The sequence below is a fragment of the Myzus persicae genome, unplaced genomic scaffold, assembly GCF_001856785.1.
Source record: "Myzus persicae strain clone G006 unplaced genomic scaffold, MPER_G0061.0, whole genome shotgun sequence".
NCBI lineage: Eukaryota > Metazoa > Arthropoda > Insecta > Hemiptera > Aphididae > Myzus > Myzus persicae.
The window spans coordinates 874,180-901,727 of record NW_019101674.1 but is presented as its reverse complement, the minus strand read 5'-3'; the positions used below and the strand labels follow the sequence as shown (position 1 = coordinate 901,727).

Here is a 27,548-nt window from a genome sequence, read left to right as displayed (position 1 = left end):
AATATTATTTTTGTCCGAACTGAACGGTGTTTATGAATGGACCACACAATATTATCGTTTATCACTGTTGTTTTGTTGCCACGGACTTTTCCACGATTTCGTGGTATGACATTCCCTCCACAAGTCACAACCCCTAGGCCCTAAATGTGCTCCACAGCAGCTACTCGACGGTGTCTACTTAACATAATAATATTATTAAATCGGTTCGCGGGAAAAGCAAACCAAAACTGCGGGATATTTCACGTACCACCGTTGTCCGCCCTGTCGACCGTTTTTTCAAACGATCGGAGGAGGAGGCGGCGGCAGTGGCACAGCACTATTATGGCAGAGATTGACCTGTTGGCTGCCGAGCGCCGGCGCATTAATTGGTGTGTCGCGTTCGGTCCGGTACGACTTACGATTTTTGAAACGAAATAATGTAGTATAATGTTATAATATAAAACGAAAATTATAGTAAAATAACATTTTGTATTCTCGCTGCGAGTGTGCTGGTGGTCGTCGTTTCGTCCGGCCCGAGAACGAACGATTTCATATTTTTTGGTTTTTTGCTTACTGTTCGAAACGCGCAAATTTATATCAATATTCATGATATTAATTTATCGGTGGTCCAGAGGAAATCGTTAAGAGTGACGCACTGCCAGTTTGTGGATTTTCACCGAGTCAAAACCGTCTGAAGAGGACTCCTCGCGTACATAACAATACTATAGGTAGGTAACCCGCGCTGTATTTTATCATTAGTTTTATATGTTGCTCACCCACAACCAAACGTCACATACTATCATCGTCGTCGTTGTTATTGTCGTTGTCGTTTGGCACTGTATGCCTGAGAGTATAAAACTCACGGGCGAGGTGAGCCATAAATCGGGCACAAGTCCCACATTGGCAAAATGAAAAACAAAAACACCGCCCGACGATCGGTTTGCTATAACAGAACGTAAAAATGTGTGTCAAGAACGCGTCGGCGTTAAAAAAAAAAACTACTAAAAGAAAAAATAACGTCAACTCGCGAACAACGTTACAAAGTATGCGAATTATTTTCAGGTCTCCTAGCCGTTTTGTACGGAAGACTTGGGCGAAATCGTATGCATAATGTCAGTAATAATAATAAAAATAAGTTGCGTTGTAATAAAATAAAAAATTTACAACGGAAGAGTCTGCAATGTTTTAGACATGTGGCGCGACGGACGACCTTAAAATCGCGTTTTAATTATTTGGACGGCGTCCGCCTGTGATATAAATACAACACTAAATCTCTTATTTTGTCCTAATGACAGTGGTTTTAGCCCGTAGATAGGTAATTTTGGCATGTCGTCCATCGCAATATTAATTATACGTTTTGCCTTTTTTTTTTCTCTAAATCATAATAATTGTAACAATAATAATGACACAGTATGTTGTAAATACGACGGGTGAATGACCTGCTCGCAATCAATTCATGTTAAATTGGTCACCGTCATCCGGCCTAACGAGGTGCATTTTTAAGTCTAACAACATGACCCTGGTTATATAATATTATTATTACGTAATAGGCACGTAAACTCGACGGCCGAATTCAAAATCCAAAAACGTAATATTCACAAACCGTGATTGATGTAGTTGTGTTTTGCATACCTGCGTGATATTGTTTACATCGTATGGCATATTTAGGGCATCTGAATTGAATTTGTTTAATAACACGAGATATTAAGAGATTGTAAGACAACTACGTTACGAGCAGGCTTGTAGTTGTTTCTCAAAAAATATAATTTTCATTTCAATATGCAAATATAATATGGATAAGATAAAAAATTGGGTGACGCTCTGCTGTACATATTTTATTTTAGGTGTCTAGAGAGTAGAGATACACTGCAATGGATTTTGTGTTAAATTTTAATTTAATGATTTAAATCATTGGATACGAAAAACAATTCTGATCAAAGGTCTGTTAGCCTATATTACCTAGTAATTTAGTATATTTTATGATATTTTTGTTATGAAAATTATTTATTTTATTATTCGGCATTAGTATAATAGTATACAATAGGTTGAATTATTTTTTTGCCGAAAATAATTGTATTTGAAAAAGCCACTGTGTGTAGGTATAAAATATAATAATATAATTTAGAAATTTCAAGTACCCACAAAAAATTATTTTAAATTACAAAAAAATAACTAAAATCGTTGTTCTTTGTTCGAATATCTGATTTTATGGACGTTTCAACTTAAAATATCTATAAAAAAAAAAACTATGTTTATAATATACTTTTGAGATTTGTTCGTTACAGTATGAGCTATTTATGAAAATCCATATTCTAAATTTTCAATCCTTAGCCATAAAAATGTATAGTGTATACATTTCATAAAATTTTAACTACCTACAAACTAATTTGAAAATTTTCGAGGTTTTGTATTTTTGTCAACATTTCGACTTCGATTGATATTGATTATGATAAATGTATGCAGAAAATGTATTTTTAATATTTAGTAAACTGCTATTGTAATATTGTGTGAGAACCCTTGTATTTATTATAATTACAAAACATTGGCAGAAACTAACTAAAAACATTGAGAATAGAAAATGTCTGTAAACAGCTTAAAGCGAGTCAAAATGTTTTGAAAACCTTTTTCAAGTATCTACTGAAAATGATAAAATAAACATTTGGTGTAAATTTCAAGTATCTATGGTCATTCGTTTTTGGATTACAACAAAATAAGAAAACCGTCCCATGAGCAATCGAGAAAATTTTCTTATGCCTATAAATAGCACAAAATGAGTCAAAATATTTTGAAAATAATATTATGGTGTATAGAAAATGCTAATAATAACTACTAAGTACTAACCGTAATGAATAAACATTATTATTGGTTATAATTTACGATCAGCTACAATATTCAGTATTTTTAGATATTGTCTAGCTTTCGATGGTGTTAATACTTCGCTCCGTTTTCTTTTAGGCTTTTGTACGATTCATATGATATCGTTCCGACCTTGAAAGCGGTCGCGTTCAGTCTTACATAATATTATTATTCGTTCGTAGCGCAAACACATGCGAGTAAAAATGAATGCTGTACGCTTTAACGTACGACGAATATTATTATGTTTAATAATAACGTGTAGCAGTGCAGCAATAATAACTGGCGACTCGAGAGTGTGTCTGTGTATAATTCAGGACCGCCTCCCGCGAGTCTCGCGAACAACTGTTCTACGTACCCATAAAATATACCTGTATTACGACGACTTGTTTATGTGCGTGTGTGATAGTGAAAGTATACTGAGGGGGACGCGTGTATTGTTTATTTTTGATAAAATTATTTGAACCGGTTTTTCAACCACAGTGAATAATTTATCGGCAGTGAAATGTATATAATATTATGTTTGTACCGGCGAGTAGACATACTATTATACTAATAATAATTTCATTTTAATATCACCTTGGCGGGGTGGTGGATAGACGGATAGTGAAGATTTTATTTTCACATCAAAATAGACGTGTCCTATAAGGCAGACGTTCGTGGTGTTATGAACACAAACATTTATGCACTCAGTTACGGCGCTCTTTTATATCGTGTATTTGGTTGCTTTCGAAAGACGAAAATTAATTGTTGATACATTTTAAAGTAGGCGATGGTCAAATAAGTTTTGATAGTTTGTTGAATTTGGTATAGGAACCATTACATTAAGGTTTTTAAGGAAACAAATGATATAGGTAATTTATTGACTCCTTGAAATTTTAATTTAAGAATAAGTACCTAAGCAGTAAGCATATAACTTTATAAAGCTAAATAAGCTAAGTTGGCTAGTAATACCTAATAGGCTGAAATGTGATATAAACAACATGGTACGATTGGAACTTTTTGGCTGTCAGTTCCTTCTATAGGCACGTGACTTTGGCACTTTGCTTAGCGTATGGAACTATGGAAGTAATAAGTTTATGATAATGTGGGAGAAGAAGTGACGTAATTGTATGGACTTGAACCAAATCTTGACTTTTGCGGTCATACTATGTTGTTTATATCATAAATGACATAAACTACAACGTCTACAAGGCCGATTTACATATACAGCTACCCTAGCTGTCACTTGTGTATTCGCAAAAAAAGAGATTAGAAGCCTATAGACAAGAGTATAACATATATAATATTTAATACAAAAAATACACTAATATATTATTATAGTTTATTTATTGTGGCTTGGTGAGGTGCTGTCGTAAGCTTAATCCGCGGAAACGCTCTGAGAGTACGTACCGGAAGTTGTTCCTAGCACTCGGATGGGTGACCACCCGGGTTTGTAGCAACACATTCTTGCTACACATACAAATACATACTGAAATACGTGTTTTAAGTCAATCGTTACCCCCTACAAATAGTTAATGGCCCATAATTTCCGGGTTTTAGATCAATAAAAAAAAAAATTATTTATTACAATACATGCAATGGTAGACATCTGAGAGTCAAAAAACACGCAAACTGACTGTTTTACTTCCACAACACTGAGTTTTGGGTTTGACGATGCTGAACTTCAAACCACTAAAGAGTAAGACGGACCGACCCAGTTCTAATTGTCTCAAATAATTGCAGTGCCCACAAATGACGTTGGTAGAAAGAACAAAAACGAAAAAAAGCGTGCGTAGTACCAGCCGTAAGCTAGATATATTCGTTAGCTTTATTTTACAGTTTCTTGCGATTTTCTCAAAATTGCTGGAAATTGTACTGCTTAAGGCTTAAGCACAAATTGTGTTTTGTTTCCGATCTTGATAGGTGTGTTACATGCGGTTACATGAAATGTACTTTGACTTCCCATAAAAGTGTTAACGAAATAAATGTTCAAAAAACACGCAAATGTTAACTTATACTGTACAATAATATAGTATTTATATAATAGCCTATTGCTCCGGTAAGAATGTATATAAAATCTAATAAACCCATATACATAAATATATTATATTATTTATTACATATTTATTTGTCTCTATGATTATTGAACAATATTGTACGTGTCTAATTGAATCCATATCGAATTTAAGAAAATCGACTGCAACTTTTATAAAGATTTTAAAATATTTCTACTCAAACAATATTATCTAAATTATTATTATTTAGTTCTATTATAACAACCAAATAATATTTATAGGTATCTTAGGAGTATTCAAACAAATATATGCTATTAAATTGTAAAAACAAAAGGTAATGTTCTTAAAACAAACAAATTTCTAATCAAGCACTAAAATCTTTTGGTATTTCTTCTTTCGTAGTCATAAAATAAATTTATAGCTTACGTAGCAATAAATCGAATCAGCAAAAAAAAATATGTCTCTGTCCTATACACGGCTATGTGTTAGTATCCGATAAAAAATAAACAGGGTAGAAAAAAAAATACGCTAAAATTACTATTTTAATTACTTTTTTCTCATTATTTCTTTTTGGCAGTTCTAACTAAGCAATGTACACGTGACTAAAAGGTTGACAATAATGATAACCGATTTTTCTTTTACTTAAAATATGTCAATGTAATCAATATAAAATGTGCATAATATTATGTGACAAAAATAATATGTAAGAACATATTTATTTTTGAAACCGAATAAATTATGATATAACAAAAACTTAAGAATTATTTCTGTATGGTTGCATTAGGTGACCGAAAATATTGTTTTCGAAAAAATTAAAATTGTAAAATTCCGACGATGAGACATTTAAATATTTTTATTACGGAATACGCATTACACTGGTGTAGTAATTATATGTATGAGTAATATTATAATATTATGAGGTCTGCAAATCGTAATGTCTCCTTACATATTGTAGTATTTAAGACTTCATTTTCATTCGTAACTCTTCCATCCATTCATTCTGTCAATACCGTTCAAAATGTGTGTGGGAATAATTATTATATAGTGGAATAAAAATATCCATGCACCTTTAATGTATCTACAATATATACTCGACAATATACGTCATACCTATATATTTACGACTATCTCGTTTTTAATAAAAACACTAATGTACGTTAGCATTCCCTTTTTCGGTAATTATAAATAAAACAGTCACATCTACCTCATAATTGAAATATTATGTCATCAAGTTATTTCTCTCAGATAAAGCTCGATCTAACCTAATTCTGCGACCGACAGTCGTAAGAATTATACCAGAGCAGAATTATTGTTGGAGGAATAATAAAATGATATAATATGGCCATGTAAGTTCAAACTCACGCCGATTCAAGAGCCCCGATTTCAAACTACTTCGAATAGGTATTTGTATTTTTTACTCATACATATATATGATGATGGAAGTCTGCCCTAAATCGTAATGGGTAGGTACTATTACGCAACTTGTACACTATTGATCGAGTACCTATGTTATTATTATGTTCATTCGACGATTCTCGACGGTTGTTACTCGATTTCGACAAACGGTTGTCTTCCTTGCATAATTGAATTAAGGTCACCTACTGGCTATTGCGGGTTACTGATTCCATTCATCATGCACAACTCTATAGTAACACCTAAATAATAATTAACAATCAATATTATTATTTATGATATGGCGTGTGTGTTAAAAAGAAAATGAAATAATAGATATTATAATAGTTACGACTTACGATTAAAAAAAATTATAATTTATTAATAAAATGTTAACAATCGTAATCGCATGCATTGTTATTGTATAATTACTAATTACTAATTAGTAATTACTATCAATAGCATAGTATTCAGTTTGCATTGAAGTTCATTGAAAAAAAAATGTAATAACGGTTAATGAATTTGAAATAATATTATGAATAATTCGTCTCAATTTTATTTTAATTAGTTAAAAATATTCATAGTATTTTCAAACATTTCCGACTGTCTCTACCTATATTTGTTCTATAAAACGTGGTTATAATTAGTGAACAGATTTACTAGAGTTTAAATATTATTAATTGTATTGTAAAAAAAAAATGACATGTTAGTATCATATGGGCATGCAGTCGGATATACAAGTAGTATTTATAAACATCAGTCATGCTGCAGCATACATATATGTGATTATGTTTAGTGTTCGCAGCTGTTGGAGTGCCTAAGTCTTGTGTAGTCTAGCGTAGTCCACGTGTCACAACGCACACAATAAATAAAATATAATTTTAACACTAAATTATTGAGAGCAACACTCGTTCAAACATTGCAGGTATATTGTTGTGTCGCATACTTAAATTTGTCAATTTTTGTTTGTGGGTGGATTTTATATGAAGTGTATTATATTTTAATTTTTAGTTTACACCCAATAACTACGTAACTGTATATAAAATAATTATTATTGATACAATATAATATCGGAAGGAATTTAATAATTTTCTGAGAAAATATCAAATGTTCAATTTTCTTTTGTTTAATAGGCATTGATTTAAAAATGAAAATAAAAAATAAAACATTATTGTACTTGCTTTACAGTTTAAACTACAGCAGCGCTTAATAATTAAAATACGATATAATTACAGAGTAAAACAAACAATTTATATAAGTCATAAATACTTTAATGTGATTCGGAAACTTTTTGTGTACAAATAAATACATAATACCTATTGATTATTTTAGTTAGATTTAATAGCAGTGTATATCCGACATTAAAAAATCCTGGTTCCAAAATAATTGTTTTTATTCGATTATGAAAAATATTATATCATTAATTAATCTGCTTTTCAATGCTATAACTTATATCATTATTATTAAACAATTTAGTTTAAAAGATTTATTCGTGCAATTAATTTTGCAAAATTCTATTTATTTTTAATAATATGTAGAATTCGGACTAACACGAATAAATCAATTGATTTCAAAATAGTTATAATAAATTGGTTAAATTCTGATTAGGTTTTGAAATATCTTAAATTATCCAGCTCGCATCTAGGTTATGGTTGTTTTTTTATTCATACCCGCCTGCTTTAAACGTATAATATTTTATTGGGAGCAACCGAATTGGTTCCCGTTTGAGAAAGGTATTTTATTAAGTCGTGGCAAATTATTGGTTCCCCTTAAAATTTTTATTTTAGGTTGGTTCCGTTTGTGTTCAGGTCAAATAGTTTCAATTTTAATTGTTAAGCATTAATAAATTTGCAATAGTAAATCGTATGTATGTATAATTGGTACAAAATATAAATAAGATAGTATAGAATATAAATGTACCTATATATAGTCCATAGGATATACAATATAATGTCAAAAATTGTTATATTGTCGTTGTATTACATTTTGAAGTAAACAGAAAAGGAATAACCAATACTTGGATATTATATTATACTTTTTTAACACACATAACCTCACAGTTTTAACCATTTTTAACTTTCAAGTTGACAGCTCTAATCCTGTAAAAGCGAGAAGGAAAATATATGTAATTAAACGGAAACATATTTGGTTCAACTTGGTAAAATCCTTTTTTTTAACTTGAACCAATTTGGCTTACCTTAATAAAATACGTTTTTCAAACGGGAACCAATTTGACATGTGGGGTAGTTGGGGCTTAGGAACCAATTCGGCACCAGCCATTTTATTTCATTTGGTAATAATTAGGTTAGGTTTACTTGGGTTTTGTGAACTCTTATAATTCTTTTTATATAATACTCACCCACGCATGAGCATGACGTTTTGCCAATTTATTTTTTGAATTCTTCAATTTGTATATAATAAATATCATATCCAAAAAAATTTCAAAGTCTGAAATACGTCTTGATGACGATAAAGTACGGAGCACACATATATATTATAATATTACAAGTACCGTGTAGTACGCGTCAACCGGTCGTTTGCAGAGATGTAAGTATACGATATACCTATTATATAGTTGAATATCAGACTTTATACAGGATGATTCACCAACCATGCTCTACCCCCATTTTTCCTTTAATAATGAATTTATTCAAATTCTGATTTTTGGAATTTTTAAATTTACTCAAAGACCATATTTTCAAATTTATATAATTGTTTATAATTTTATACAATTAATTTATAACTGAATAGGGGTGTTTTCATTTGAAAACAGAAGTTGCATCTCCACGGGACACTCCTCATGTAGTGCGAAAAATCTCACAAGAGTTTGTATTTAAAGTACCTAATCACATCAATTAAAAATTTAAGAAAATCAGATTTTCAATATCTGAACTATTGAGGAAAAATGGGGGGTGGGCATGGTTGCCGAATCACCCTGTACATATTATGTATGCTCTCAATCGTATTTCGTCGTTCTACGCGTGGGGTGTATGGCTTTTATAGAAGAGACTTCGAGTGAGTGCATGATAATAATAACAATAATAGTATACCGCATAACCATTTCAGACCGTTCGTCGTCGAAACGCCCACAATAGAAAATGCCGTGAGCTGTACTATATACAATACGTGTATTAAAAGGGATATTATAATATATATATACATATGTATATATCTAATATCTATTATAATCTTTCCTTTTTTTTTTCTTTTTCTTCGTCCCGTTTATAGTTGTTGTCGCCGTCGTCGTTTCAAAGAGACTGTCATCGCAAGCGTTTTGCGTTGTTCTGTATTATATTATATTATTATTATTATTATAATATATTCTTAATGGCCATCGGCTACCAAAGAGCAGACGGTGATGACGTTGTTCGCTGCAGCAGTGTATAGCGATGCATTTATCTTACGTAAACGTCACTGTTTTTGGCAAGACGTAAAGTGTAAAAAAAAAAATCGTGATATCCCATCAGTCATAAAAAAAAGCACACACATTTTTCGTCCCGTATATATATACTATATATATCAATATGTATATAAAAACTATTGTTATAAAAAAATTATGCAGTGATAATAATGCATTATCTTCGGTCCTAGAGCTCGGCGTTTTGCTTGCTCGTACGGGATATCGATGATTTGAGTCGGTATATGACGTTAAAACCGATATAATTTATATAAAATTGTGATTTATTTCCTGTACGGATGACGCACAGTTTTCAAAACCAATCGTTTGACGACGACGCTGTCTCTTGTTAGGTACTGTATAATATAATATTATAATATTATAGCCCATAGGTAAACTGAAGTGAAATCAACAGTATGTTCATTTGATTTGTGACATGATCGATTATAAAGGTAATATATTTTTTTAGGGGGGAAGGGCGCTTCGTTAAAAGAACTCGTGTGGAGGCCCATTAGTTCTGAATTACATCTTATAACTACATAAAAAACAGAACATATACCGACATTAATATTTGAGTATGATATTATTAATTTATTGGATAGTTATTGATCTATCTTTACATCGAAGACTTTCGCAATATTTGAGATTATAGGAATTGTTCGATATAACTTCTACAAATTAGACTTTTTAAGTCATACTCGTGCTCAATGAGTAGGTACACTCCCGCTTTAACTACCCTCACGCAGTCACGCCACGGCTATTAATCGTTTGGTCTAACACTCGACTCCGTCAAAATAGAATGCTCACAGCATAATTCCCCAGGTATAAGGAATACTTATTTATCGTTTTGATGTTGTTGTTCATTATGTGGAATCACTGATCCTGACGACAGCATTGATCATTCGTCTCAGTGCACCGGATTCCCGCAGCAGTGATGATAATACATCATGTGACACACTGACAAGTGTTGAGTTTTTCAAAAGTTTCTTCACTTTGTTTTGTTTAAATGAAAATAATGTAATCTCTTAGAGCCTCATTCCCCCATACCAACATATCATAATTGTTTGCTTTCCGTACTTAGAGTTAAGATTTCAGGAAGGCACTGCCGATTATTTAAACTATAGTGACGTTATTGTTTTTTTCACTCAAACAGTCACTGTTAAAATATATAGAGTGATTCATCAAGTATGCTCACCACCATTATGCTGTCATTTAACTATGAATTAATTCGAATTTAAATTTTTTTAGATTTTTAAGTTTTTACCCATACTTAAATATCATATTTTCAGACTCTTTGATATTTTATACCGTTTAAAAAGTGTCCGGTAGCAAAACAAACTTTTTTTTCAAATTAGAAGCATCTTTTTTACTGTAAATTAATAATAATAATTTTACTGTACGTTTTTTCTAATTGTTGAAGCACCATAATTGGAATTCGAATGAGTAGTTTTTGAGTTATTTAACTTATTTGTACCTACTAGGAATAATATTATATAATACAATCTAATATCAAAGATAATTTTCCATGAAATCAGAAGTATAAAATATATGTAATATTTAGTTAAGTACTTATGTCATCTTATTGTGAACATTTTTTTTCAAATATATTATGGATACCTGTGTTTAAATATTATATCAATAATGATTATTTCAATAATTTTTAAAACATAATAACCCCTATAACTTTAGCCTTATTATCATGGACTTATTATTCTCAGTACAGAATAGTTTAATAGTTCAGAAACTACTCGATATAATACACGAATTAAATATTTTTTAGAAAATAACCGACTTTAAAAATTCACATTAAACAAATGGTGGTTCTTATAGTAAACATTATAAAAAAAGGAAGTTTGTATTGTTTGTATCGACACAGGTCAATATGGACAATACATAAATGGCATACAAATCTAAATATTTTTAAATATGGTCTCTAATATACGTACTTAAAAATTCCAATAATCTAAATTTGAATAATTTTATATTTAAATTAAAAACCGAGAGTAAACACGATATTGGTGAATCATTCTGTACTCTGCAGCACTGCACATTATTTCAATAACTATATACTAATAAATTATAATATATTGATAAACATTTTATTCATATATTGCTTTATGAATACATTTATGAAAAATGAAAATTATTTTTGTATTCAAAATCTAAATCTGTAAACAATATTACGTAATAAATTAAAAGTGATTTTTAGAAACTCAAATTTTTGAAAATGCAACTAATCCTATGTCGTAGCTGGTATAATATGAATACCGTGCAGGATGGTAGATCGTTTTACTGAACTTATCATATTATTTTCGTAATTAAAACAAAATTAAGAAAATATACCTGACTAAAGTTTAATAACGAAAAGAGTTGAAGTGTGGGTTGTGAATAATATAATACGGCCTACTGAGAGTGTGTTATCAGAGGTGGACTGGTACTTGAAAGGCAGCCGCGCCATGCGTGTTTACTGAATACAGATATTCAAAAAAACAAACAAAATCCTGTTGGAGGTTGGTAGGTTTTTATATTTCGTTCCTAAGATTTTTTTTTATAATTGTTTATTTACGTCAGATGTATAGACCATATTATATTATAGTATTGAGATAAATCAATAAAAGTCACTTGAAAGTCGAACGTTTATTATCAATAATAATTGTAACAGCTAGGTTCTAGACCTATGAATATTATACATTAATACACGATGAGTCTTGTGGTGTTTCGCACGCGACATCATAATAATTTAAATATTTATTTCATTATAATTTGTTATTTTATTTCAAAAAAAATTATTTAAATACAATATTCAAACCGTAGGTAACGCGTCATCAAAATGTTTTTATTTACGCTTTGGGTGAGCCCGGTTGGAGCGTATATTTATTGATCAGTACAATAATAATTATTATTCTTTTACGATGCTTGTTAACTGTGACACATATATCTTATAATTTTCATTCATTTCATCACGGTTCAGGTGTGTATTATATATATATATATTTTTTATTGATCTAAAATATATCGACAACTAGGCCATTAGTATAAGAATTCGTGTTAAATTATATTGTTAGTATTTACATTTCAATTACATTAAATTATACAATTCAGGTTTTTTTAGAAACAAGATTAAGTTTTTTACATCCTGTGGGTTTGGTCCAAGTGCTTGACAGATTTGTTCTGAGATGTGGAATTGGTTTCGATACTAGTTGTATTTGTGACATTCAGTGATGATGTGGTTGACGGTTATAGGAACGCTGCATGAGCCGCATAGTGGGGTTCGTCTTTACTCATCAAGTAGCTGTGTGCGTTAGGTGCGTGTGACCAATTCTGAGGCGGTTTATTATGGTTTCTTCTTTTCTACTGAGTTCGGGATTTTTCCATACGTTTATATAATTTTTTATTTTGTTGAGTTTACGCCAGCGAGTGTGCCATTTGTTATTAAAGTGTAGGTTAATTTCGTTCTTTGCGTCTGCGAATGTGATAGAATTTATGGTTACGGTTGGTGGGGAGACTATCGCATTGTGGGCTCCTTGGTCTGCCCTTTCATTTCCGGGAATGCCTATATGTCCCGGAATCCATACAAAATGGATGTGTTTATATTTTTTTCTTGCAAGGAAAGTTTCTTCTTGGATTAGCTTTGTGATATCTGGTTGGTTACGTATGTTTGTGATGGCGATTAGGTTGTTGAGTGAGTCGCCGAGTATTATAAATTTTGTTTGGTGGTTTGCGTATTCTGTGTTTATATATTTTACGGCTTTGTATATTACTGCATCGCTTCTGCTGAAAATATTGAGGCTTGAGGTGAAAGTTTGTGCGCTATTGTTTGATTGTTTATTGTCATTGCGAGCCTGACTCCATGATTAGTCTTGGAGGCGTCGGTATATATGTTCACGCTATTTGGATGCTCTTGTAATAAGTTTTTTAGCATGCTTTTGTGTATGGAAGGCATGGTGTTTTCTTTTTTAAATTCTATAAGAGTAAGCCAGTAAGGTTAACATTGAATGTTGTGTTCCATGGGGGGAAATTGTATGGGTTTCTTTCTAAAATGTTCTTTATTTTTATATTTTCTTTTTCAGCTTCATGTATATATGTATTTGTTACTTTGATGGCTGGGTATTTCTTTTGGTTCTGGCACAATAAAGTAGAAGTAGTTTTTCTCTTCTAAGGTTAGATGGAATTTCATTAGCGATGTTCATAATACTCTCCATTGGGCTGGATCTAAATCCCCCTATTGATAGTCTTATGGCAGTATTTAATTTGGTTTGTATCATGTTTAAGTGGTTGGTTTTGGCATTTTTAAATAGTATTGAGCCGTAGTCTGTTTTAGATCGAATTAAGGCCTTATAGATCATTAATAGAGTTGAACTGTCGCCTCCTAATTTTGTGTGGTAAATTATTTTGATTATATTGAGTTTTTGAGATATTGAGTCTCGGAAATTTTTTAGATGAGGTAGCTAATTTAGTTTGGAGTCGAATTTTATTCTTATAATTTTAATTTTGTTGTGGTGAGGTTTATCTAGATTTTTAATGTTATATTGAGAGCTTTTGTTTTTTTTTGTTTTGTAAAGATGATGCTTTGAGATTTGAGTTTGGAGAATGAGAAGCCAGTTTTTTTTGACCAGTCAGTAAGCTGTTCGCACTTATTTGGAGAAACTCTTGGACAGTTTTTAGGTTATTACTTCTTAAAATATGTTAAAGTCATCGGCGAATAAATTAGCTTTTACGGGAACTTGTATTGTTTTAACAATGTCGTTAATGGCCAAGAGAAAAAGTGAAACTGCCAGAGATGATCCTTGTGGGATGCCGTTTTCTTGGTTGAACGTCTTTGATAGGGTATGGGATACTTTGACTTGAAATTGTCTTTCTTCTAGGAAGTTTATAATATATTTTAACATAATGTTGCCGCTCGTTAAAATTTTACTCAATAGAGTTAGTATTCTATGTCTCCATGCAGAATCGTACGCCTTTGTAATATCCAAACTGATCATTCTTAGTATTTGTTTAAGTTTGAATGAATTTTCTATTTCAGTTTTTATTGTAATTAGGTTATCCATTGTTGATCTGTTGTGTAGAAAGCTACTTTGCTCTTTGGATAATATTTCGTTTTTTTCTAAAAACCATATTAATCTTAAGTTTATGGTCTTTTTCATAATTTTTGTCATTGTATTTAGAAGTGAGATAGGTTTGTATCCTTCAGTAGAATGTTTGTTTTTCCCTGGTTTGAGAATAGAAATTATTATTCCCCTTTTCCCATTTTTTATAAATGACACCTGAGTGCCATATATTGTTGTATTTATCCAATAAGAATTTTTTCGCTGTTTTTCCAAGGTTTATAGTAAAACAATAAGGAATGCTGTCAGGGCCGGGGCTTTTGCTCTAAGTGCAGTTTCCATTTCGTTGAGTGTTATACTGGAATTCAGGACAATTTGATCACTGTTGTTAAGGTTTATTGTTGAGATTATTGGTGAGTTTTCGGATATTATTTTTATTTCATCTATAAATTCTTTTTTGTAAATTTCGTAGCTAAAATTGGCTTGGAAATATGAGCAGATTTTTTCAGCGACATCTTCTGAAGAAGAAGTTGTTTCTTTATTATATTTTTATACTCGTGTATTATGTATATTATTGACCGTCGGATCTATTGACAAGATAATATAAACATGAGGAATATTTTTTTTTACATTTCTTTTATGCTTTTGTTCGTTTAACCATTAACCGCCATTGCACGAAACAATGGTAACCGGCAGGCACCGCTGTTGTATAATAGGTACTCGTATTTGTGGTGTACATAATAATTAAACGTTGTGGAGCTAACGATTTGCTGTGAGAGACTCGCGATCCTCGCATTATAATGGTACTTATATACCTATAACTAGCTACCACGGAGTATGTTATTCGTAAATCGTAATATTATTTACCGGTGTATAATATATCATATTAATCACGTAGGTATCTATATAATACTGCTACTGCATACCCATCCAAAATAATATTAAATTTCGGCACGTCTTCTTTATCGTCCTCTAATTAACGCGGCTAACACACATACTGTACATAATATACTAACTATACTAATAAGGTGTCAAAAATGTCATAATTTGGCGCTTATAGTTTGCCGCACCGCGACTATTTTACTTGGATTCTATACAATGACATAATATTATTATACTCTTAATTTATTATTCGTATATGTGATTAAAATGTATTCTAAATCAATAAACTTATTACAATAAGTACTTATGAAACATTGTTCGGGTTCGTAAATCGTAACTTATCATATATGCATATTGTACACTTCAAACTGCACTAACTCTTACAGATTAAATGTTGTGCATTGCAACATTTGTACAAGTGAATATTCCAATATTGTTTTTTGACAATGCATTAGAGAGCCGCTCGAGATTCAACCAAATCATGCTATAAGAATATGTCTAAACAAAATGTATTTCTGTCGTTCGACTTCACCAAATTATAAAGAACTAGTAGGGTTGTACTGGTTAGGTATCTATACAACAATTCTCCATTATGTTTAGGTAAAACTATAGTAAAATTACTATTGATCGCAAGACAATAGACGAGAAAATATAAAGTATGATAGCATGTAAGCTACACAAGAAAAAGCATACATAGGTAATAAGTTCTAGGATAGCCTAAGGTCTAACTAATTTTAACGCAATGCGGCTGTGCCTATAAACTTTTAATATTGTAAAAGAGATTAATTATAATACGTATATCTAAAGCTATTGTAGACTGGTAGTCCCCCGCAACAGATCTATTTAATACTACTACTTTTAAACCACACTATTCTCTTAAATGTAATGCAAATAAAATAACTGTTCACGTTAAGTGATTACTAATCAGTCCTCACTATAGTCTACGAGTACCATGATAGTTATGAATACACCAATCAGGTATTATACAATGCTATTACCATTTACCATTTTAGTAAGACCACAAATTAATTATTCTGGTATGGAGAATTACTTAAGAATTTCAAAGATGCAATCAAATATACAGTATATTAACTACCTAAAATAAACTTATTTCAAAAAAAAAAATACACTGGCGTCATAAACATTATACTGCTATGTAGACTAACATTAAAATAAAACTTTTATTGCATATTATTATCGGTAATTTATAATTTAAGGGCTTTGCATCGATCTCTAGCGACCTACTCTTGCACGCTTCTATGTCAAATATACATAATGCATAATAATACTGTACGAATTTTAATATTTTCGAAATTCTCAATAATGTATGTAATAATGTTTAATGATATTGAAATTTGATAAAATAATGCGTATTGTCATAATTTTGTGAACTGTATTGTCTTCGCGAGCGCCATGCCGCAATATTGATATAGCGTCTATACGAGAATATTCAGCTGCGGTGTAATACTAATTATTAGCTATACGTGAACCTTACACATAATAATAATAATAATATATATATATATATGCCTATGCCTATGACTATACTGTAAATCTCCCGTATGATATATTATAATAATAATATATTCATGAAATTACTTTCGTACGAAATCAAAACTCCTTTGTAGTTTGCGCGCTCTCTAATCACATTCGCAGACTGACGACTTTGATTTGTAGCCACGTACAGCTCACGTTTAATATATAGTCATCCGTCTATACAATTATTCATCAGAGGTGTGCCCAGACGTTTTTCGTGGGGAGTGCGAGCACCAAATGTACTTATACATACGTACCACCCTCAACATCTAAGTAGGTATCCGACTCGAGCAAATGTTATGATTTACAAAATATAATGTTCCTAAATAAAAACATCGAGTACACCTGTAATAATAACGTCATAATATAGATACGAAAATAAAACAACATAAATAAAAACGTTGTTTATCAAGTAGGCAGGTCACCTTCTATTGTATATTATAAACTGTATATTTTATTATGATGTTGTAGGTACCTATAAAGCTTGTAAAGACATTTGTAATTTATATTTTTTCAAAAAAATGGTGGCACGTCATTTTTGGATCTCAGCAGTTTTCGAGAAAAACACAAATACAAACGTCGTTCATTACTTCACTGCCGATAAATAAATAAATTTGGTTATGCAGGGTTGTGCATTTAATGCGTTTCCAAGTTTTTTCTTGCTAAAAGAAAATTAATCGGTCACATTTTGTTTTGTGATATTTATAAATCAAATACGAAATCGAAATTGAACACATTTATGGTGAATGCAATTCACAGCCCTGGTTAAATGTAGGTAGAAACCATTAGGTATATTATTTGTCAAAGTTTTCGATTGACGATTTAGTTAAACGATTACGATGTGGTCACTTTATACGCTTTAATGAAATGTTGGGCAAGTTAATAATGCAAGTTTTTTTTCTACTCAGTTGATAATAATTCAATTAATTAACATTTTAAACACATTAATGATACGTTTAAAATTAAGCAAATATTAAAATACCTCCAATATTTAACCTAACTTTGATAAATAAGTTAAATTAATTTAAAAAAAAAATTCACGGCAAATTCTGATGACTATTGTCCTTGTTTATAGTATTCAATGAGATGTTAGTACGATATACCAATTCGCATACTATAAATAAATAATGGTGGAAAATAAAAGTGTATGGGCAACCGCTCGTTTTAACTGTGTACTACCGTAGTAGTTAATGAAAATAAATAATAAATTATTCTGCTGCAGTGTAATGTGCGGGGAATAAAAAAAACTGTAAAAATGAACAATAACCAATACAGATAACTCTGATTATATAGGTATAAATTTAAGCAGCCACAATTGTGGATAACATATTTATTCATAAATGATATCTTTATTTTGAGATAGGAAATATGAGTTATAATTATTATAACTATGTATAATTGTGTGCATTTTTTGTTTGCGCATTGATGTCAAATTAGTTTATACCTTAATATATATATTACTATAATGTAGGGGTGGTGAATATTTTTGTACTAAAGTCAGTGGCAGTCCAAGGGGGGTAATGGGGGTACCCTCGAGCGGCTCGAGCTTATTGTATTAAATCGTACTAGATGTATGTAATTATTTTTGTTGGTATTGGATAAATTGTAATTGGTACTTTCCCTGCCCCATTTCCTCTTGATTAATTTTTAGATCCGCCACTGACTGATTTGCAGCATAAAACATTTTGATTAGATTTCATCTGCCTTGCGTTTCAAACCATTTTCTTTGCTCGTTCTTACAAAATATATTAAACACTAAAAATGTATTTAAACACTAAAAGTATAGTTGACACATATGTAGCGAGTAAGTAGTATGATACGTATAATATTAATATGTTGTATGTCATTGAGGTTACCGCTGCTAATCATTGGGTTTTTTATTTTTTATTTTTTTTTGGTATCACGAATTGACTCGCGTGTCATAATATATTCGCAATCTCTGTCGTACATAGGTACCAGTAGCTAAGGTACATGCAGCTTAATCGAAATTTGTCGACGAAATTTAGACGATTACTTACTACAGTACTACACTATCTCCACTACCTATAATACGCGTCCGTATTGTACGTTGGCGTTAAGATCGTTTGGATTTATTCCAAGATTTCCGAAGAAAGGTCCCATAAATTACATTGGCAGAGGCGTGTGTGTGTGTGTGTGTGTGTGTGGGGCTGAAAAAAAATCTGTGAGATATTTCAACCGCGATAATAGGTGTACGTGGTTAAGAAAAATCGTTTGCTCACGATATAAATTATTATCAGTTTCTCGCCGTTTGCGCGTTTATACAATATTGCAGTCCTATATTGTACGACTTTGATTTAACTCGGAGCAGTCAAAACGCAAGAGTGGGTGCCAACATTTTTACAAGTGGATAACAATCGAAGATTTTCTATCTCCGACAGGCGAAACGTGTACCTGTGCGCTACATCTGTTATAGGCTCAAAACAAAATATCCAGAAGCCTGGGTTTAATAATAGATAAATGATCTGTACGATTATTTTGTGTAAAGAATAGATATTTTACGACGTTCGAGCTAACCGTCGTGCGAAATATCGCAATAATTTCAAAATTACTCGTTGCATTCTAATCGAACTCGAAACGTTCCGATTTATTTCATAAGACATAATAATTAAACACATTCTAAAATTCAAAACCGTACACTCCCAATTACACAGTCGGAAATCAGTAGTCGATCCAACACTTTTGGTGCTGAATTTGTCAAACAGCTGTAAATCGTAAATTATGTGCTTTGTGGTGTTAAAATAACCACAGTGTGTGTGTAGAAAGAAATTCACGTGGCTTAACACAAGACTTGTATTCGATGCAGTATTGCAATTTATATTATCTCTGATTGTATGTTGAATATTATATTTTCCAATATTGTAATACGTTGATATATTTGTCGCGCTTTTAATCATTGCGTGTTCTGACGTTATATTGGAAAACAATACAGCAAATAACAGTTTGACTCGACTTGCAGGTTTAGCGACTGTACGACCAGTAACAATCAAAATCGAAAAATAACTATTTCAAATTAATCAATCATCATAATGCCTCACTGCAATTTTGATGATCGCACGTGTTTTGCTGATGTTCAGCTTATGGACAATGATTCTTAAGGTTTAATCGATGTCGCGCCTTTGATTTTCTTCAACTTTTTACCACAGTCTTCATGTTTTGTGGTTAAAGTTATAATAGTTTAACAAGGAATAATAATATTGTAGTTTTTTTTTTATTGTCACTGATAAATCTCTGGAGCTTTTTATTGTTATTCGTGCGTCGTAACTCGTAATTCATTAATTTTTTTCAATAAGAGATATGTATAGAGTACCTTAATTTCGCATCGTTCAACCACTTATTCAATTAGCATACACTCGTAGTCGTAGCATTGTAATAATAATATTTTGATCTAAGAACTTCAAAGAACCAAGGACAACAAAATATAAAATACAACTGTGCCCTGTGGCAGTTGTATAAATGTAGATAAAATTCTAAATCTCTACAGCTGAATTTTTTTTGTATACGTTTAATCTTTAATCGATATAACTATAGTAGTTCACGTCATGAAAACCAAAGATGCCATCATAAATATATATTCTACAATGATAAAATAATAAAATAATTGTTGTCTATTCATCATTTTATTATTTTACTAATCATTATTAAAAACTTGAAAAATTGTTTTATATCGTTCGATAATAATTTATAGTTATAAAGAACGTATTGACGCCAGTTCTGATAAAAAAAAAAGTAATATGATTTAATAATATAAATAATGAAGCTCAAAATCATAATCAAAAAAAAAAAAAAAAATACATATACCTATATAAATTAACGAACTGATTTCGTATTATAGGTGCCCAGAGGTACTTTAAAATTCAACAAGTTATAGTGTACAGTGCAGGCGCAGCCCGTAAGTTTTTTGCAATATCAAAATGGCGAGTAAACTTTTTGGCTTGAAATTATCATGAAAGTTTTATGGTTTGTCAGAAACTTGGAAAGACTCGTTCTACATCATCCATTGTGTATGATGAAGTCGGTGCAGTCCTTTAAATTTATTTACGTATTAGCAGAATACTGCGGCGGTAGACGTTTGGCTCGAAGTAAACCGTATTATAATATTCCACGGCATTATTACGCTGCTGCTGCCGCCGCCGCCGAGTAAGTACAGCTGCTGTTGCCCGTTAAATAATATAATAACATAGGTAATACATAGTTTGAGAATAAAAATAATATTATCTCGTTTTCCCGGACATTGCAGTGGACGATTTGTACACTGCAAGTCGAGAAAAATCCAAACCGTATCGCGGTATAACCTATATATACGATGTATATACGTATAATATAGGTGCACTTCCGTAATCATTTTTTTATTGGCATTTAACAATCCCGGCGATACCTGTATTATTATTACTATTATTTATTAGTTAGATAAAAAATATGATGTACTATGCCTATTGCCTATCTATAAAAGCGTTCTCACATCATATAAGACGTGCCGACTCATATCCGACCGATTAATTATTTTCATCGGACCGATGGTGCGGTCTGACAATGCGTGTTTCGTTTATCTATATTATGATACAGTGTATAGGTACCTACCTAATTGTATTATTGGCGTAATCATATCATTAAAGGTATACGATTATCACTGCAATGATTGATCGCGTGATCTCTGATCTTGCCGCTGATCGTGTAATATATTATTATACAATTACTAAGTGTTTAATTGCTAGGCAGGTATATATAATATATGTGCCATTACAATGTATCGTAATATAATATAATAGTATTTGAATCACAGCTGAACAACAATATATTGCGTTGTATGGCTACCGGAAAATTTGTTTTCGGATAAATGTCCACCGTTCGCAAGGTTCAGCGGAAATGCGAAAACAATTTGTAAATCTCCCATAACATTTGGGTACAATGTATACGATTAATAAACGTAAGTCATGAAAACAAAAAAACGATGTTTTAAAATCTTAGGATGTCAGTGCACCAGCTGTTTGTTTTCCCCTCTCTGGCCCTCGTGCAAAATAGACAAAACACATTTACGCAGAATCATTTTTTTTATTTTTTGAATAATCTTAGAGTAAAATCAACCATTAAAAAATAGGTGGAGAATAATGTTTTTGAGGGAATGACGCATATTGATTTGTCTAAATTTCATCTTTCATTACAATTTAAACATCATTTAAATGACATTTTTATTTTTTTTTGAAATTCGAGTACTAAGTCAAATAATAATAAAATATGAAACCGATATGTCTTACTCTCGGCAATGTTATTTTCTTTAATTTTTGCAAATAGATGGTTTTACTCTTAGGTGGCTCAAACATCATAAAAACGATTTTTGGTGAAAGCGTTTTATCTATGTTTCTCGTGAGTCTGAGACCGGTTAAAACAGATAACTCTCTGACATGCTCCACCCACCTGTAGAGTAACAGTATGCTCAAATATAATACGTATCACGCGCTAATATAATTGTATGCCTAAACGCATCGTTGTTCTCAATAATACTATTATTTTCACAGAATATATTGTTTCCCCAGTGTAACTGCAGCCTAGTATAAGAAAATAGGAAAGCTTCTTTATAATATTGTCATTTTAATGTTATTAGTTCGGTTTAACAACAAAACTGTGACCCTAATTTGAAATTTAGATTCCCAATTTTCGTGATGACAGAATAATATCGTACGGTGATTATTCGTCTATTTTCTACTACTTTACAGGTCATGGGGTAGCATTCTAAAAGTTATACAACACCTAGGAAATACCTCCATGTGCGTGGTCGAATGAAAACACATTATATGGGAGCCACAGTGAATAGAAGTATTAATTTTTTTTACAGTTACACTTACATGTTAGACTTACAGGTGTTGAAAAAATCTTATGGCGCCGTTTTAGATTCTGAGCGAAACTAAAAGTGTACCTACTACACGTTATACGTTGGTAATTTCCGTTAAAATAGTTCCAAAAGTTTCAAATAGTCATATGTTTGGTGACTGTCTATTGTTGGTACAGATCAAATATGAGATTTAAATTTGTTTCAATTATCTATTAGTAATTTCCTTGATCGTTTTAGGAAAAATAAATAAACCATTGTCCGTATATATTATTATTGGCAATATAGAGTCGAAGAGATCTCTGCAAACGTATTTCAGAATCATTTTTCGAGTACATTGGTTAAGTTTTTTCTTGATATTTAATTATAACATGTATATTAATTATCTTTTTTCTAATGTCAGTATACTAGCTATAAATAAAAATTAATTTCTGTACGTACTCAAAAATAAATCATAATGAACGGTTAGTTCTACAATTTTCATATTCTTAATTTTTTCATCGGTATAAAATGTTTATACAAATACAGTTTTAGTAGAGGAAAACCCATGTATATCTTTATACATACAATTATACTGTACGTGTGTATGTCACTGAACTCCTCCCAAACGGCTGGACCGATTTGAATGAATTTTTTCGTAAGAATTCGGGTGACGCCCTGGATTGTTCAGATTCACAATTGGACCCGATAGGTCCGGGGAGTTGTTCAAACAGGGATTTTAAGATTTACGAAGAAAATATTTGTTTATATACGGTCGCTATTGGTTATAGGAGAAACATAAATATATTTAGTAGAAATTGGTATTTTTTTTTTGTTCATTGGTTGCCTGCGGTGGTTCATCATTTGCATACAATTGAATCATCGCACATTGCCTACCAAAGTGGCTGAGTTGCACTTATAGGCACTCATCGGCGTGTCCGCGAACAAAATAAAAATAAAACATATTATTTATATAAAGTACTCATCAAGCGGGGTCCGCAATCCACAGCAGGTAGCCATAGTGTACTGGTTGTATTATCACCATCGAGTCTCATATAAAGTTGGCATTTTTAACGGGCAACAAAATGACAAAATAAATGTAAAAATAAAAAAAAAGAATTCCTTTAGATGTTAAAATATTTTAGTAGATGCGTTATCTGTATAATATTTTATATTGACAGGTTATAACATATGTATGGGATGACGTTGTGTAACCGTTGAAGGCTGTCGGCCAAGTTAAATAACTTCTTGATAAGACCCGCCTGAAACTTTTCCAACTATTTAACAATATATACCTGAGTTACAAAGTTTACCATGTTTTTCAAAACATAGTTTATTCTTATTAATTTTAGAGAACGGTATTAAATTCCTTATTTCCTCGTAGGTATACGTAAAGATGTATCGCGGTAAAAAAGTCCTGAGTAAAAAATTCCCTATAAAGTTCGAGGTATAATAGAAAGCCTGGTATATATATGCAACAATATTAAAAATAATTAATTTAAAAAAATATTCAATGATTATAATTAGGTACATATAGTATCATTACCATCATATACATAATATATTTTAATGATTTCTCAGTTTAATCTAACTATCTAATTACCTAACTATTTTAACTAAAAAAAAATAGTAAATTTAGTTAACTTTTTTTCCTAGGACATTTTTACCTCGGACTTTTTGGTAGTACGCCAAAGTCTAAAGACATTTCATTCTAATAAAATAACAATGTTAAAATTGGTATTGCACATAATAGTGTTATGTATAAGATAAAGTACCAATACTTATAATATTTTGTTATATATGATATTAGTTATATAACTGAGTTTGTTCAATATAATTGCATATGAGATGGTTTTTATATTTTTTTTTATTGAACAAACGATAACGATAACTATAACGCAAGTAGTTCGTGGCTGAACAGACTTCATAAGTATTTTTTCATAATTATGTGATAGTTTGTATGCATCCGTAGACATTTTAACTCTATTAATTAATTCTAGCTTTTTTATTCATCATTCTAATGATCGGTATGATTGATTAAAACGATTGAGTGAAGGTTTTTTATTGTACTAGCTTCTTAGTACATCACAAGTTTGTTTGAATAGTAAATATTAAATTTAAAGCGATACATAAAATTCAATTTTATTATAATAATTATTCTTCGTAGAGCACAATACGCGATACATTGTAAATTACATTAACTCTATTGAATATTTTCATATTAGTTCAGTCATCACTCATCAGACTCAGTTAATTTATGGCCCATAAAATTGATAAAATGCCTTTCCTATTTAACAATTTGCTAATGAAAACAAAAAAAAACTACAGCTTAAAAATACTTCATTGTCATGTTTAAGTTGGTAATATTATTTATTTCTATACCTACCTATAAAACATTGTACCATTGGTATTTGTGTAGTGCCGCGCGTATGATGGGAAAGGGTAAGATACGGTTAATATTATTTGGTTAGTTTCGGACGAAACGTCCGTCTACTGGTATTTAAATGTCAGATCTCCATAAAAAAATACTCAATATTGTAATGATACCTACTGTTCTTATGTAGTTGAGTTTCGTGGATATTTTCAGAGTATTATAATGTAATTATTAATTCCTGTTGAATAAGTTTTTCGAAACCGTTTTCACACGTGTTCTTTTAGTTCTGAACAAAATTATCATATTTTTGTACATCATAATGTCAACAAAAATATAATTACGATGTCGATGTGATCTAAAAGAGAGTAAGTCACAGGCACGGGTTGGCAGTGCTTAGGTCGCGCCGCCGCGACTACCATGTATATATTGTCGTACATTTTAAAATGATGACATATTAATAATCCGATATAATAATGTATAAACCGATTCACTGAGCTAAGGTCATCCGTATCCGGAGTGTATTTCCCGAGCAGTACTTTAATAAATAAGATACCTACATTATAAGATGTAAAATAATTTCAAAATTAATTTTGAACGGAACCATATGATTTTCTGCGTAATTTAAAATATATCACAAATTGTTAAAATGAAAAAAATTGTGTTAACAGTTTTTCTGGTAAATTAAATATAAAATAATAATAATTTATAGTTAAACTCATCGAATCATTCACGTGGAATTGTCATATTGTGTAGTTATACCCATACTGTAAAATAAGCAACCTAACAATTTTTTGTTTGCTTTCCAATAAAGGACGAATGTGGCTAAATGCATATTTTGATGGATTTACGATGTATTTTTTTGGTGTGTTTCTCCGACAAACACTTGTTCGGGAAACTAAAAAAGGGTCCAACGTCTCGCGAAGCAGCACCATCTTTTTAGATTTGAAATTTGACACTCTTTGTACTTACAGTATCAAATGTCTACTAGTCGTCGAGAAAATCGATGAATAGTGTATAGAAATATACGAAAGTGACTGGTGAAGAAATTTAAGTAAACTCCATTTTATAATTGAATCTCGTTTATTTTTCGGGAGTAGAAAGCTAACAGGCATGCAAAAAATAAAATGTAATATTTTAAATGACCATCGCATTTTATCTTCCCCGTGGACCTTTTAAATTTTTTTTAAATTTAGATTTAAATCTTTCCATCCCTACTTAATTTAAAAATATTTCGTGTACCGTTAATGGATATACATCTTTTATTTTAAGTAACGAGTGACGGACTTTTAAATTTTATATGCATTTGAGTTTAGGAAAATCAATTATCTGCCTATGCCTACCGTCTATACCTACATAACACACTAATATTCGAACAAATTGTTTTCTAAATGCATTATGGAACACCGTGAAATTATTTACTTTTTTTTTATATTATTTAATAAACGGCAAGCAGCTTTTCGAGTAAAAAATATAAAGAACATACCATTAAAAGAGAAAATACATATTTAAATAGTAGCTTAGCTAAACAAATTTAACAAATGACAGTTAGCAAACGGATGAAAAAGATTATAGTACAAGGTCCAAAAAAAAAAAAATTGTTTCAACAACTTTGCATACAATATAAATGTAATGGTATGTGTGTTATGTATATCGTAGTCATTGCGGTGTCGTTTTTATTTTTATTTGTTTGGTATATATTTTTTTTATTCTATTTTTCCACTCATCTCTGCGGCGGCAGCGCACGTGCTTCACATAAATCAGCTGTGTTGGCCTAGAAGTGTTTAGAGGAGTCTTCGGCTTGGTTTCAGACGATAATATATCGCACTTTTCGGTACATATTACGTGTACTACATATACTGGGTGTGTCACGAGACACTCTGACATGTTTAAATGTCAACGAAAATGTTACCAGAATACGTATGTATTATGGTAAATAGTAATAGACGAAATTTCAAGTCGTATCATATTTTGACCTCTAAAACTGTAAGGTATACAAAGTTCCTGACATAATAATAAATTAGCGTGATGTTCGAAACGACCCAACAGTCCACAATATCATACAACAAACGTGTATTATAATAATGTTATTGTATTATAGCAGAAAATCAATTACACATTTTCAAAGGTTTTTTTTTTACCTACTTTCAATTATTTTTCACTGACCGATATAGTTTGAAAAATGTTACGATTTCATCACAATATTGATCACGATTTATGTCCGTCAATTAAATAAATGCACAAAACAAAATATTGTAGTTAAGTTATAATA

General features: G+C 31.0%; 1 protein-coding gene across 1 annotated transcript in view; it reads left to right on the top strand.

Moving 5' to 3' along the window:
* The first annotated feature begins 321 nt into the window (after positions 1-321).
* The window catches only part of LOC111030087 (probable 4-coumarate--CoA ligase 3), a 59,615-nt gene continuing 32,388 nt past the window's right edge, over positions 322-27,548 (top strand). The window contains exon 1 of the mRNA XM_022309426.1: positions 322-707. The gene's annotated coding sequence lies outside the window, so the exon portion shown is untranslated. The remainder of the gene's footprint in view (positions 708-27,548) is intronic.